Below are 16,800 nucleotides of genomic sequence, written 5' to 3'. Positions count from 1 at the left end.
CTATAGGGACTCTCTGGACCTCTTGAGGTCCAGATCTAATAATCATTTCACCTTGGGACCTCATCCCCTCCAAATTCAAGCCAAAATAATGCATATAGAAACCCTAGATTCAACTAAACATCATAATCAAGAGATTAAGCACATATTGATACCTCCAACAACTTCCTATGATCAAATGGAAGTATATCCAAGCTCCCCAACTCGCCTAGCTTGTCCTTTCTCCTTTCTTCTTGCTAAAGCACACAAGAAATGGTGGATTAGCCTTCCTCTTGCACCACAAACGATCTCTCTGCTCTCTAGGGTTTCTCAGGGGTGTAGTGGCTGCAAATGAAGGTCATAAAGGCCTTTAAATAGGGCTTAGGCCCTGAGATTTAGGGTTTCACTTTACAGCGCAGACTTGCCGAGTCCACACATCGACTCGTCGAGTCTGGTCATTAACCCGGATAAGAATTTGTGATCCTACTCGGCGAGTCTGAGCGTCTACTTGCCGAGTCCCTTCATTAAACTCAAAATAGATAATTAAAATAAGATACCTGGGAATCCGGATGTTACAATTCTCCCCCACTAGAATTAGACTTCGCCCTCGAAGTCTCATTCTACAAACAGCTCTGGATGTAGCTTCTGCATCTCCGCCTCCAAAACAGGCATGATAGTCTTCACTCACAGCAACTTGAGTGCGGAGAAGGGGTGGTCTTACGGAAGGTCGAAGAAGGACCACTTCTTTGTTCCAGGGGTGAAGTAGCTGCTTCGAGTTGGACGTTCCCAAGTCAGCTCAGACCCTTTCGATGTTGCCACTGAACCTGAACCAGTGGCACTTCCTTGTTTCTCAAAACCTTGATCTTTCGATCCACCACCACGACTGGCCTCTCATCATAATTCAGGCTCGCATCCACCTGAATATCTTCCAATGGTACTATCGCCGACTCATCAGCTATACACTTCCTCAACTGGGACACGTGGAAGGTATTATGGATCTGGCTCAACTCCGCAAGTAGCTCTAAGCGATACGCTAACCTGGCCACTTTAGCGGTCACCCTGAACAGACCAATATACCGGGGCCCCAGCTTGCCCCTCTTCCTAAATCGGATCACTCCTTTCTAGGGAGATACCTTCAGGAGTACGAAGTCCCCCACCTGAAACTCCAGATCAGATCGCCGCTTATCCGCATAACTTTTCTGACGACTCTGCGCTGTCAGCAACCTCTGCCTGACCTGCTGTCTCTGCTCCAATGTCTGAAGCACTATCTCAGTGTTGACCATCACTCACTGCCCTACTTCTCCCAACAGATGGGAGTCCGACACCTCCTCCCATATAACAAATCGAAGGGAAGCATACCAATACTCGAATGGTGGCTGTTGTTATAGGAAAACTCAGCCAACGGCAAGTACGTGTCCCAACTTCCTCCGAAATCCAATACACATGCTCGAAGCATGTCCTCGAGCGTTTGGATCATCCGTTCACTTTGCCCGTCAGTCTGTGGGTGGTAGGCGGTACTGAAATGTAGTCTTGTACCCAACTCCTCATATAACTTCTTCTAGAACCTAGAAGTGAAACGTACATCTTAATCTGACACAATCGAGATCAGTACACCATGTCGCGATACCACCTCCCTCACATACACCTCTGCCAGCCTCTCTGTGGAAGAGCTCTCACTGATAGCAAGGAAGTGAGCGCTCTTCATCAACTGGTCAACGATCACCCAATTGCGTCATCACCTCTCACGGTCCTTGGCAATTTGGTGATAAAATCCATAGAGATTTGTTCCCACTTCCACTGGGGAACCTCAAGTGGCTGCAACTTGTCGTGCAGACGCTAGTGCTCGGCCTTAACCCTGCGACAGGTCAAGCACCTTTCAAAGAACCACGCCACATCCCTCTTCATACAGGGCCACCGGTACTCTCTCTTCAGGTCCAAATACATCTTAGTGGCCCCGGGATGTATCGAGAACCTCGATCGATGCGCCTACTCCATCAAAGTGGTACGTGCCCTGCTTACATACGACACCCAAATCCAACCCTGAAAGGTCATAAGCCCGCGACTATCGGTAACGAACTCAGGTACCTGACCAAATCACCTGCTCTCTCTTGCGGTTCTCCGATCTCACAGCCTCTGCATGGGCCTCCCGGATCGCGTCTAACACCGGAGTCATCACTGTCAACCGCATACAAATGTCTTGAATCGGAGCACTCTCCGACCTATGGCTCAGGGCATCATCTACAACATTAGCCTTGCCCGGGTGGTATAGGATCTCATAGTCGTAATCCTTTACCACATCCAACCATCTCCTCTGGCGCATATTCAGGTTGGGCTGATCCATCAAATACTTCAAGCTCTTGTGGTCCATGTATATGGTACACCGAACCCCATACAGATAGTGACGCCAGATCTTGAGGGCGAAGACCACTGCCCCCAGCTCCAGATCGTGGATGGGATATGTCGTCTCATGAGGCTTCAGCTGCCTCGATGCATACGCTATCACATGCCACTTCTGCATAAGCACTGCACCCAACCCTGATATCGATGCGTCGCAATACACCACAAAATCCTCCATCCATTCCGGGAGGGCTAACACTAGAGCCTCGCATAGTTTCTAGCGAAGTGTCTCAAACGAGGTCTGCTGCTCTGGACCCCACAAAAAGCAACACCCTTCCGGGTCAACCTGGTGAGAGGCACGACGATCTTGGAGAAATATTTGATAAATCTCCGATAGTAGCCGGCCAATCCTAGAAAACTTTTGATCTCAGTGGGTGATCTCGGCACCTCCCACCTCATAACCGCCTCAATCTTGGTAGGATCGACCAAAATCCTATTATGGTTGATGAGATGCCCCCAAAACTGGACCTCCCGTAACAAGAAATCGCACTTGGAGAATTTGGCATAAAGCCTCTCCAACCTCAATACCCCAAGAATCTATCTCAGATGCTCCTCATGCTGCTCCCTAGATCTTGAATACACCAAAATATCATCAATGAACACGATCACTGAGTGATCCAACATCGGCCTGCACACCCTGTTCATGAGATCCATGAACTCCGCCGGTGCTTTGGTGATCCCGAAAGGCATCACCACGAACTCGTAATGGCCATAACGAATTCTGAACGCCGTCTTCTGGATATCTTCATCCCGTACCCTCATCTGATGATACCCAGATCTCAAGTCAATCTTGGATAACCAAGACACCCCCTGTAACTGGTCGAACAGGTCGTTGATCCTTGGTAATGGGTAACGGTTCTTGACCGTCAACTTGTTCAACTCCCGGTAATCAATGCACATCCGGTGTGAACAATCCTTTTTCTTGACAAAAAGGATCGGCGCTCTCCAAGGGGAACTACTCGGTCAAATAAAGTCCTTCCCCAGCAGCTCCTGAAGCTGCGAGGATAACTCCTGCATCTCTGGCGGCGCAAGGCGATAAGGCGCCTTGGTGATAGGCACTGCCCCCGGAACCAAATCGATGTGGAACTTTACCTGCCTCTCGGGAGGTACACCCGGCTACTCCTCGGGAAAAATATCCAGGAATTCACGCACTATCGGTACATCATCAATCGAAATTGGCCTCCCAGTGGCCACTCGTGTGTCCATCACATAGGCTACAAACCCGCTGCAGCCCTGCTGTAAACTCTGCCTCGCCCTAGCAGCCGGACAGAATGCTAACTCAGAATGGGTACCCTCGCCGTACACCGTAAGTACTCCCCCACTAGGGTCTCGTATTGTCACCAACTATCGCTCGGAGTTTATAGCAGCCCCAAAACGGCTCAACCAATCCATGCCCACTATAACACAAACATCCCCCATCGCAATCGGGACCAGATCAATCGGGAACTCAACACCGAAGATCTTGAGTACACAACCCCGAATCACTTCAGTAGCACAAACCGCTCACTCGTCCGCTATGGAAACCCGAAGAGGTCGACTCAATGCCTCTCGACAAATACTGATGTGATGACTAAAAGCTAACGACACAAAGGATCGACTCGCACCCAAGTCAAATAACACCAAAGCAGGTACAGAATTCACAAGAAAAGTACCTACGCATATCATAAAATAAGCATCGCATCACAATTCAGCATAAATAAATGAAAGAATACGTACCAGCCATGGCATAGGGTGCTACACGGACCTCCTCCACTGTCAACTGGAAAGCTCTCCCGCGAGCTTACGATGCCTCGGCCTTCACTGTCCGTCCCTCAGTAACTCACGCAGACTCCTGCGCTGACCCCTGCAGCAGCTGTGGACACTCGGCCTTCCGATGGCCCGTCTGGTTGCAATGAAAAGCAAACCATAAATCCCTTGGGGAAATCCTTGGCGATATACCCCTCCTTACCACATTTGTAGAAAGCACCTGATCGACAAACCCCATCATGTCCCTTGCCGCACTTCCCGCAAGTGCGGCCCTTCTGGCCTCCAGATCTCGAATCGACGAGCTTTGCCCGCTTGGCTACCGGCTGAGACTGTGTCAACCCTCGATCCTTCCCCTGAGACTCGGCCTCCTCCCTGGCCTAAGTCTCCAACTCAATCTCCCTCTTACGGGCATTTTCCTGGTGCTCGGAAAATGTCCCGTAAGTCGAGTTCGACACGAACTCCCAAATATCCCTCCTCAAAACGCCCAAATACCGGCTCATGCGTGCCTGCTCGGTAGGCACCTGCTCTAGGCAGAACATTTCCCTCTCATGAAACTTCATGGTAACCATAGTAACAGAATCAGTACCCTACTTGAGGGTTACAAACTGGGCCAATATTTCCCTCTCCACCGGGGGAACATACTCGTATCTGAACATGGTGTTGAACATCTCCCAGGTCACCTCTAAAAGCTCTGCAAGAGTGAAGTTCACTGTCACGAACTTCCACCAATCCTTCGCTCCCAGGCGGAGCTGGTTCAGCACGAACCGTACCCTCAGATGCTCCGGATATGAACACGTGTAGAAGCATCCTTCAATATCATAAATCCATCTCATCGCAGCGATCGGATCTTGCGTCTCTTCAAACTCTGGTGGCTTCGTGTTGCTGAACTCCTGAAACAGCAACAAGTCACCTCCCTGAGGCCAAGCAGCAGCTACAGCTGCAGTAGCTGCAGCAGCCGCAGCCTCAGTCACCGCTGCGTACCGCTCATCGAAAGTCTCAATCAATGTGGTCTTGATAGACCCAAACGTCTCCGGAATCTCGTATCGAATCGCCGCCGCCACCTCATCATGGATCATCTAACGAAGCTCCTCGTCACTCAAGCCGCTCGAGCATAATAACACTCGATAACTCAACCCTACTTGTTCCCTAGTACCCAAAGGATTCTTACTTGGGCTGCGCACTGATCTGGTGTCTTCAGCAGTCCGGGCCCTATACTACCGTCCACACCGCATTAGTATTCACCCCAAGTCCTCCTCCTTGGATCCCAGATCACAAGTACTCTACTTCTCGCTAGCATAGGATACCCTTCGGTAAACCTTTTGTAGCCCCTCACTGCTACCTACTCACTCGCAAGCATCTCTTAGCAGCAGAACTCCTCCTAGGCTAAGGCATCAGAAATCGGGCCACCCTAGTCCTAATATGAATACCTAGCCTACTTAGCATACATAACATATCATAACATAACTTTTAACACATAATGTAAGGGTAGTTTGGGAAATCACCGTTCGGGCACTGGCTGATCGTACATACTGCTCTGCTCTGCTCATTTCAAAACCTTTTAAAAAAAATTGTTTGATTTATGAAAAACTCCTCAAATCCTCAGTTTGAGTTCAGATACACCCGAAGGTGCATCCGAATCCCTCAAACCAAGGCTCTGATACCAACTTGTAACAACGTAAATTTTCAAAACAAATTTTCATTTTTAAAACATACATTTACTCATAAAATAATGTCAAAACATAATGTATCAAATCACAAAACATATCCCATAATCTCAAAACATAAACTCCACGAGTGTGTATGAATCATGTCGGCACCTTCCCGCGATCATCGCTAGTACCTAAAACACATAACACCACAATTGTAAGCATAAATGCTTAATGAGTTCCCCAAAAAACCACAGGCAACACATACGCCTTTATAGGCCATAAATTTGTGAGATCTTCCGATCTAGGTGTCTCAGGGGACTTCGGTCCCGAATTCCAGTAGACCTTTCGGTCCTACCCGTATTGACCTTCCGGTCCGTAACCTCCTGACCTTCTGGTCCATGTCATCTTGACCTTCCGGTCCTTATCATACATAATATACATAACACATACATATCACATAACAGCATATAGCACATACATCTCATAGCATACAAGACCTTCCGGTCACACATAGGTACCCTTCCAGGTACAGTATAGTGAGAAGACTCACCTCAGATATCTCGAATAATCTCGCACACGTATGCAATGGTCTAGCCTCCGCCTAAACACATAAACAATTATCTCAAATCAATAACGGCTCTCCAGGCTAGACTAGTCTCTTTCATGACCTCTAAGAAGGCTAAAAGACCATTTTACCCTTCAAATGGTCCACAAGTCCAATTGTTGACCAAACCCTAAAAGTCAACAAAAGTCAATGGTCAACTTTGATCAGACTCGCCGAGTGCACTCGTGTGACTTGGCGAGTCCATGCATGTCCTCTTCGCCCCTGGTCCTCACTCGACTCGCTGAGTCAACTCTACACTCAATGGGTTATCACAGGTCGCGAATCGCGGGGCAACCCGACTCGACTCGTCCAGTCCACTTATGAACTCGGCGAGTTGCTTCCATAATCACACTCAAATGACCTTCTGAGGTCAGATCTGCTTCTCTAATCTATAGCTTTGACTTCCCCACGACCAATAACCACGTAAAGGTCGAAACTTGACTCACATGCAATGCACCCAAAACTTCTTTTAGTGAAATAACCACTAAAATGGCTACCTGGGTGCACAACTTAAAAGAGATGGCATAAAGCATAGTTATAAGGACTCTCTGGACCTCTTGAGGTCCAGATCTAAGAATCATTTCACCTTGGGACCTCATCCCCTCCAAATTCAAGCCAAAATAATGCATATAGAAAACCTAGATTCAATTAAACATCATAATCAAGAGATTAAGCATAGATTGATACCTCCAACAGCTTCCTCTGATCAAATGGAAGTAGATCCAAGCTCCCCAACTCGCCTAGCTTGTCCTTTCTCCTTTCTTCATGCTAAAGCACACAATAAATGGTGGATTAGCCTTCCTCTTGCACCACAAACGATCTCTCTGCTCTTGTCACACCCCAAAACCAAGAACGGCAGAAACGTTCTGGGGCGGAGGACGTCATGTATAGTATCACAACACAGTAAATGTAAATAAGCAAACAACATCATCCATTGCATTAAATATATAATTTTAATACAAGTGTGTTCTGTACAGTTATAGACACCAAAAATAATGTAACACAAAATAATATGAGATGAGTCTTGAATGCACTCCATCTTCTCAAAAGCTGGCCTCGGTACCTGTCTACTGATGACCTGAGAATACAAGTTATTTTGAAAGAGTTTATCAGCATTAAGCTGGTGAGTTCATAAGTATTTTAGTGTCAATGTTTGTTGTCAAAAACGTTTGAACCTGTCTCAATGTATAAGTTTGTAAAAATGTAAGTAAGTGTTTGAAAGTGTTTGTAAAAGTTTGAATCTCTCAGAAAATCCTATATTTTCTATTAAAGTAACCTTCTACCAAGGCTTAACTGTTTTGTAAACTCGTCTGTTGTAAAAGTGTGTAATTACCCAAGTATAATTATCATTTGATAAAATATAGTTTGTACATTAATGCTTAAGTGAGATTTTCACTAAAATATGTAATGGGTAAATCATTGTAGTACTGTAGCTTTGTATAATAAGAACTACTGCTGTACTAATTTCTACTACCTTAAACCGGATTTATATTAAGGTATAATGTGATAATTTGCACCATGCTATCGACTGGTAACAACGACATAATGAATGGTCGAAATAAAGAAATGACGTTTGGCACCCGCAGACCTGCAGGTCCGGCTGTAGCTAGCAGCAAGGTGTAGGATAGTCAATCCAGTATAGATCTATACGCAAACTCACGCTCTCCCTCCAATAGAATTCTGGCTACAACTCGGGCCATGACATTTAAGGCATGCTCCGACACAGTGGATCACAATTGTTAACGTATTCATGTATATGTAATGTTTCTCGTTCTAGTATAGTGGTATATGTTCATGTTTCTAGTATAACTGTATATGTACATGTTTCTAGTATAGCTGTATAACTACTTGTTTCTAGTATATCTGTATATGTACTTGTTTCTAGTATAGCTGTATATGTACTTGTTTCTAGTATAACTGTATATGTACTTGTTTCTAGTATAGCTGTATATGTACTTGTTTCTAGTATAGCTGTATATGTACTTGTGTTACTCCGATGGTAACTAACTATTGATGTACTGATAAGTACGAATATGGAAGTACTTTTATGTCTATACATGTATATATGATATATAAGTAATATGGAAACGACCTTCGGATGGTCACCCGAAATCCCACCAGACCACATCCAAATCGAGAAAAAGGAAATAGGGCGGATGGCCTTCCTAAGCCCTTTAAACATTATTTATATATCTATACATATATGGGCATGCAATTGAATATATAAAAGCATAAATAAGTTTTCATAAGACATTTGAAGCATAAAATATAATTTCAAGAGAAGATCGACTTGATGTCGATCTATAAAACAATTTGAAGGCATAAGTTGATGCAACAGTTTAAGTATAAGAAATATTTGTTTGAATCACAGTTTGTAAATAAGTTTGGATAGTAAAAGAGTTTGTAAAACATTTCAAAGTAAAGTAGTTTGATAAACAGTTTGAACAGTGGTAAAAATCATTGTTTTCCTAGTTATTAATCACATGTGATTAAATGCAATCACATGTGATTGAAGCAATAACTATAAGTATTTGACTTGTATTCCCCCCCATAAAGTATTTAAAACATTTAAAATCATTTCAAAGGTTGATTCAAGGGGTATGAACTCACTTGTGGTGAGTCGTTTGAATTGCAGTGTCGAATACCGTGCTAGGTGGCAAACGGAGACTTGTTTACACGCACGAGCCTAGTTATCATATAATAAGCATATATATAACTAATTAGACAAATAATAACTTAATAAATAAGTTAAGACACTTAGGAACATGTAAACACTTTTTATAAGTGTTTAAGGTCCAAATGGTTGCATCTAAGTTGCTACGGGACAAGGCAAAAGGGTTTGAAACATCAAATGGCCTTGCATAAGAGTCCACCACCCAACAAACCCCACCTTTTGGAGTTTACGGCCGTAAACTCATGGGTTTATGGCCGTGAACTCCTCACATGGTGGTTTTGGGTGTTTTAAAGTGTTATCTTGATCCTAGAACACTCCTAGCCTTGTTGGAATAACACATGAAGTAGTTTAAGGCCCTAGAATGCTCCATAGGGGAGTTTACGACCAAAGGACCTTATCCCCTAGAGTTTACGGCCGTAAACTCCTATGGGGTGTTGGTTTTAATTCATTTGAGGCCCTTGCATGTGTAGGATAGCTTCTATACTTTTATCTAAGGCTAATGGGGACAAGAGGCACACATTTGTGTCATTACTTGGAGTTTACGGCCCAAGATATGTTCCTTGGCCGTAAACTCCTTTTAAGGAGTGATTATGATGTCTTTTGTTCTCCATTCAAGTCCCATGTGTTCAAGGTAATTGTCTTTAAGGCCTAAGGTGTGATTGTGGTGCATTTAACCCTTGGAAAAGGGGTTTACGGCCCAAGAGATGTTCTTGGCCGTAAACTCCTACAAACTTATGATTTTGAAGGGTTTTGATGTCCAAAATAGGCACAAGCATGTTAGGGTTAAAGTCCTTAAGCATTAGGGGTTGATTAGGGCACTAAATGCCCTTGAAAAGGGGTTTACGGCCCAAGAGAAGTTCTTGGCCGTAAACTCCTATTACTTGGGTTTCTTGGATGATTTCTAGTCTATAAAGATCATACACAAAGTCCTTGATGAGTTGCCTAACATGGGGATGGGTCTAGGAAGCATTAAGGCTCCATTTTGGAGTTTACTCCCCAAGAACGTTCTTGGGCGGTAAACTCCCGGATCTTGTAATCTAAACATGTAATTTGTGTTATAAAGCATCTAACAAGTATTGAAACACATTTAGTAAAGTAGACTCACAATCTGGGATGAAAACCCGAAGATCCGTCAGAGAGAATATGGCTTTTCTCTATTTGGAATTGTGAATAATGAATTAATTTAATTCAGAAAACTATTTATAGTCCTGGAATATTTTGGCAGAAAATATTTTTATTCCTGATATTGGACTGTAACATTATGAAACTTGAAATGCTCAAATTTCACAAAACCAGGAGCATCCACTCTCCTGATAACTCCATAAACAGAAACCCTAATGTACACAAACTTGTTCGGAAAAGTGTGAAAATCACAGAAACTGGACTAGCTTCTATCGGATAGATAATGTTCGTACAATGGAAATTTCGGGTTGTCACAGCTCTCTAGGGTTTCTCAGGGGTGTAGTGGCCGCAAATGAAGGCCATAAAGGCCTTTAAATAGGGCTCAAGCCCTGAGATTTAGCATTTCACTTTACAGCGCGGACTTGCTGAGTCCACACATCGACTCGTCGAGTCCGGTCATTAATCCGGATAAGAATTCGCGATCGTACTCGGTGAGTATGAGCGTCTACTTGCCGAGTCCCTTCATTAAACTCAAAATAGATATTTAAAATAAGATACCTGAGAATCTGGATGTTACAAGGAATTTGGCATATTTCGGAATTTGTGCAACCACCTCTATGAATGACATATTAATATGGAGAGCCTTTATGTGTTCCAGAAACTTCTAGTAGTCAACTTCATTTTTTTCTTGTCTAGCTCGGGCCGGAAAGGGAAGTGGAGGATGATATGGCTTAACAGGTGGCTGGCTTTTCTATTCAGGTGGGGGACTCGTCGAGTCTATCTCCTTGACTCGACGAGTCGAGTTGGGAATCTTCCCAGTCCTAGTTGTCACGATATTTATATGTGCACCTTTTGGGTTACTTTCGGTATTACTAGGAAGTCCACCCGGTCGTCTCTCATTCACTTGTTGAGCAAGTTTCCCCAGCTGCTTTTCTATGTTGAGAATAGATGCTTGCTGATTGCTAAGCAAGGCTTGTTGATCTTTCATCATAATTTGGTATTCTCTCAACATATTTTGTTGATCTTTGATTGCAGCATCGGTATGATTATGTATTTTCTCGGACGCAGTCACGAATCTTGTAAGCATGTCTTCCAAATCTGATTTCTTTTCATGTACCGGTTCCTCCTTTTGATAAAATCATCTATCTTTTTGCTTATATTTCTCCTCCCTTGTCTTTTTATATTCATCATATGGTAGCCATTCTTTCTTGGGTTTTCGCCAGTTATCATCATGCCTATCTCCACTTGCATAACACACTTGTACTTTTTGGTTCCCATTCTCGTCAAGGTCACAATCTTTTGTAAGGTGGGGACCTCTACAGTTTTCACATCCCACTCTAATAGCATGGATGGATTGGTTCATCTTTGTCATTCTTCGGTTCATGCTTTCCAATTTTTCCATCTTTGATGCCATGTCATCGGTAATAGAATTCACCGCCCCTCAAGTCAAGACATTTCTCGGGTTATGATATTCACTAGAATGCTTAGAGAATTCTTTAATTAGTTCTTTGATCACCGGGGGTGGCTTCTTTGTGAGAGGTCCTTGCGAATCAAGGATTTTCCTTGTGATCACATTCACTCCATCATAGAAAATTGAGACTTCTCGTTTTCTATTAAGATCATGATGTGGGCAATTCCTTAGTAAACCTTTGTATCTCTCTCACGCCTCGTATAAGGATTCTCCAGCTTGTTGCTCGAAGTTTGCTATGGCTTTCTTCAACTTGGCTATCTTTGAGGGAGGACAAAATTGATCAATGAATTCTTCCTTCATTTTAGCCCATGTAGTGATGGATCCTGGAGGGAGTGATTTCAGCCAATCCTTTGCAGTACCCTTGAATGTGACTGGAAGCATACAAAGTAACACGGTTTCGCAAGGCACATTTGGTACATTAAAGTAATCAGCTACATCGTCGACCTCATCCAAATGTTTGTAGGCATCTTCGTGATCTTTCCCTTAGAAGGGGATTTCTTTAAGTTGAGCAAGTATGTGGCCCTTTAGTTCGAAAGTGGCAGTAGCGGGAATGATGGGTTGCATGAGTCCCGGGCCGGTATCATCACGTATCCTCTTCTTCCATTCACCCATGGGAACTTCATCAATGTTCGCCATGGTGTTAGCGGGTTCGCCTTCAAAGTCGCTTCCTTAGGCGGAGTTGGATTCGTAATTGTCCTCAAATTCGACTTCCTTTGTATTATCTTCAAAACTTTCTAATTTGCTTCCTTCGCTTTTTTGACTGCTGGACTCACCTGCCTTCTTGTCCTTTTTCTTCCCAAAGACTGATTTGAGGTCCTTGAATGGTGATTTCTTTGGCGGGTTATTATCTTCAAGTACTTTATCCTTGTTTTTCCTAAGTGTGGATTCCGGGTCTTCAAATGGAGGGACCAAAGGTGTGTTGGATCCTCAGGTCATGTAAACCTGAAATCAAAACAAGAAACATGCGTAAAAAAAACACGAAACTGGGAATAAGCTATGGACTCGCAGAGTAGCTTCGACTGCACTCAGCGAGTTCAAGGCCAAAACAAAAAAAAAATGTATTAACAAAAATTCTAAAACTGGAAAACTATTAAAACCTATCCTAATAACTAAATTACTTAAGAAATAATTTTGTGCAAGATAAATCTCACACAAAGGATCGATAAAACTAGAAATCAGTATTAATTTTTAAACAGTTCCCCGGCAACGGCACCAAAAACTTGTTGTGTGTGAAACTAACTAGTTTTATCCTACTTTTAATTTATGAATTTGACACACAAAAGGCAGTGGACCCATGTTAATTGGTAATATGAATTAGCAAGTAGGGTATCGAACTCAGGGAATGGAAATTAATCTAACTACTAGAATTACCGAAAACAATTAGTAAAATAGAAGGGTTTTCTCTAGTTTTGCAATGCTAGAAACTTAACTAAAACTTAACTAATCAACTAACAGCTGAAAACATGTAAAATCCAACTAAATTCAACGATCAAAAAGGTTTTTGTTTAGGTTCCTTCTACGGTTAATTTATATGGTAATGTAATGGATTAATTGTTATTGGTTACCGACTATGGTGATTAGATTCACATTCGTTATTACCAATCCTTAGAAAATAAATTAATTTAAGCAGTGATCAAGTTATTAAACTAATAAATTCCCTAGTTTAATTATTCGGGTTAAATAAGACTTGTAATTAGCTAATTAAATTGGTGATTCAATTAACCTCTTGTTGATGGTGTATCACACAAGCTCACACATTAATTTACCCATTCTCTAGTTAATCCAAGTTTCATATTCTCTATTCCTAGGCATATAGCAATGTGTTCACATAAATTATATGATATAAGCAATTAAGAGATGTTCATGCAACTTAATTACTTAGCAATTAACATAAAATAGTTATGGTTAATGCATAAGGGTCTTTAACAAGCTTAATTTAACAAGATTCACCACATAACAATTAATCAAAAGAGTAAACTAATCCATAGGAGCAAACTTGTCTACCCTAAACAGAAACTAACGAAATTAGTTCATAATTACAGTAGATGAAAACCTAAAAACGAATTCAAACAAGCTAAACATGGTTCTATTCGAAGGTAAAGTGGAAAAGTAAATCCAAGTTGCCTTATTCTTCTTAGAATGGAGAATTAGGGTTCTTCAACGTTTTCCAAGGTTACAGATTTCTCCTTAATCGCCAAGTCACTCCACCAAGATTCCAGAGAGACCCTCCATTTGGGTTTGTTGCTTCTATTTATAGATTTCTCAAAACAGGGGCTACTCTTCGAGTCCCCTTGAAGAATCTGTGTATGGAAAGGACTTAACGTATTGCTTCGCGAACCTTCGTGTGTACTCGTCGAGTAGACGTCCCTACTCGCCGAGTAGCTTCAGTATTTAGCATTTTTCTTCTTTCTTCAATTCCCGAGCTTTCGATCGTATCTCCTGCTTCTTTTTGCTTCCGAGCTTCTCTTTTGGACTGAAAATACAAGTTGAACACTATTAAGTACTTTTTGTCCATAATATATAAATAATTAACTAATAAATAATGAAAATATATAATAAATATATAGCTAAATATGCACATATCACAACTCAACAAGGTTGACTCAGTGCGAGTACACAGAGCATACTCCGGAGGTGCGCATGGTGTACAAGAAGCCTTGTAGTTGTCCACCATCGGGGTGGTTGAACGAGTATGCAGGGTGTACTCCTAGTATGTGGGACGTACCCTCGCAACCTGTTGGGTTTTGAGCATCCTAACACTTCCTAAGTGTACATGCAACCCTAATAACCTTGGATCTATGTTTGTCTAATTATCACGCAAAGTTGATTTCCAAGGCTATGATCCTATCTAGCATACATGGGGAACAATTTTAACTTGAATAATAGTTAGAATTACATACCTTGTTGTTGTAAGTGTTCCTTGAAACCTTGTGAACCTAGCACCTCAAGTGTGATGCCTCAAATGCTTCACACAACACCAAATGCAAAGTATAAACTTGACATAATACTCTAACACACTCAAAATCGGCCAAGCCCTCTTGTTTCTCTAGTGTACCCGATTTTGGGGAGAGACATGGTCCTTATATAGTGTCTTGCATTAGGTAAAACCCTAATGTAACATGACTCTTCATTTCTCAATCCATGGGTTAACTCTATGGAGCATCCTATGGGTGGAACCCAACTTGATAATCCATGGAGCCTTTTAGCCCACTATATAGGATATGGAAGATTTACATAATCTACCCATATATTTAATTAGTTATTCTTTTGATCACTTAATTAATTCTAAATTAATTCTTGATCAAAACTAATTAAATAATATTATTAATATATTAGAACTTATAATATATTAATAAACCATATGTGTTATTTCTCTCATTTAGTTTATCCAATTACATGGTGCCATGCAACCCAAATGGACCATGCCGGGTCGGGTCAAGTATTTACAAGAAATAGTTATGGACTTAGACACCTTATCCAACAGTCTCCCACTTGGATAAGTCTAATAACTATAACCACAATACTTCAAGAACCGATCGGCAATCGTAGCTCTTTCAAGGTCTCTCGGAACTGAGAAGATGTTGATACGCCATTTAAGATAAGTGATCATATAATCCTCTATTCTAGATATCAGCCGGACAATTACATGGAACAATGTCTTACTTATTGTCCAGCAATTTGTTTCCCGATTTCCGATTTGTTTGACAAAGAACTTACTTGAACACATCAACTTAGTTCTGACCGGGCCCGGTACATGGGTCAAAAGAAAATCATCGAGGGGCCCAGATATCAGCTTCTAATCCAAGAAGGAATAGATAAACTTCGACTCATATGTTTGTTCTACCACTCATTGAATTACACACAAAAGCACGTTTTATAACATCGAGTTACCAATGTGTTTTCATACAATCAATGCATAACCAACTCGTAAGTAACAAATCATATCTCTAGGTTTGAAGACTTATATGATATTACCGTCTCACGATCACTCGAGATAAAATTCCATGAAGTGATTCCAGTGAGTGTGGGTTGTGTCCAATGCTTAGAACTTATGAGCACTCATGATTGTTGTAGCCATGTCCAACACCTTAGACCTCTGCAACCAATCATGACAGTCTTGATTCATACCTACTTCCGACATATGACCGACTGTGGAGGTTTGAATAATATGATATGCCAAACATAATTATTCTGGAAGTCAAAACATGCAAACGAAATATAGTAAACGATTGACAAAAGATAGTAACACTTTACTCATATATAAACACAACTTTTATTCATCATCAATTGTCAGTTACACTTTACAAATTTCATAATTTATCTAACTACTAAAATTTATATCATCCTTCAGCCGTATGCTCCAAGCATGATGGAGATGCTTAACCCTACTCAGTCCCTTCGTGAGGGGATCTGCTGGGTTCTCATCTGATGATACCCTCTTTGCCACGAGGTTCCTTCTTCTATGCGATGTCTGATAAAATGATATTTTCTGTCGATGTGTCTGGATCTTCCGTGATCCCTTGGTTCCTTGGCTAAGGCAACAGCACTTTCACTATCACAAAAAATTTCCATGGGCTCCTTTATAGTTGGTACAACTCCAAGGTCTCCAATGAAGTTCTTTAGCCATATTGCCTCCTTTGCTGCCTCGCTTGCTGCAATATACTCTGATTCACAAGTGGAGTCAGCCACTGTCTCCTGCTTGGAATTCTTCTAAGTGATTGCTCCTCCGTTTAAGGTAAAGACCCAGCCCAACTGAGAGCGGAAATTATCCCTATTAGTCTGGAAGCTAGCATTACTATACCCTACAACTCTCAAGTCATCACTCCCACCGAGGGTAAGGACCCAGTCCTTAGTCCTCCGTAGGTACTTGAGGATATTCTTTACCGCAGTCCAGTGTGCCTTGCTAGGATTCCCCTGATACCTGCTAACCATGCTCAAGGAAAAGGCTACATCAGGTCGAGTACACTTCATAGCATACATGATCGAGCCTACTGCTGAAGCATAAGGTACTTGACTCATTTCTGCTATCTCAGCCTCGGTACTTGGGATTTGTGTCTTACTCAATCTGGCGTTACTCTGGATGGGTAACTCTCCTTTCTTGGAGTTCTGCATGCTGAATCTCTTCAACACCTTGTCCAAGTAGGTACTTTGACTAAGTCCA

At 42.2% G+C, this 16,800-nt stretch overlaps 1 non-coding gene across 1 annotated transcript; it reads left to right on the top strand.

The window, feature by feature from the left end:
- Nucleotides 1–11,784: 11,784 nt before the first annotated feature.
- LOC145096674 (small nucleolar RNA R71) lies at nt 11,785–11,891 on the top strand. Its single transcript, XR_013704045.1, has one exon. It is a non-coding gene; the product is annotated as a small nucleolar RNA R71 (small nucleolar RNA).
- The last annotated feature ends 4,909 nt before the right edge of the window (nt 11,892–16,800 follow it).

This window comes from Lactuca serriola, chromosome 3 (assembly GCF_051521515.1).
Source record: "Lactuca serriola cultivar US96UC23 chromosome 3, Lser_US96UC23_V15, whole genome shotgun sequence".
Taxonomy (NCBI): Eukaryota; Viridiplantae; Streptophyta; class Magnoliopsida; order Asterales; family Asteraceae; genus Lactuca; species Lactuca serriola.
This window is presented reverse-complemented; position numbering and strand designations above follow the sequence as displayed.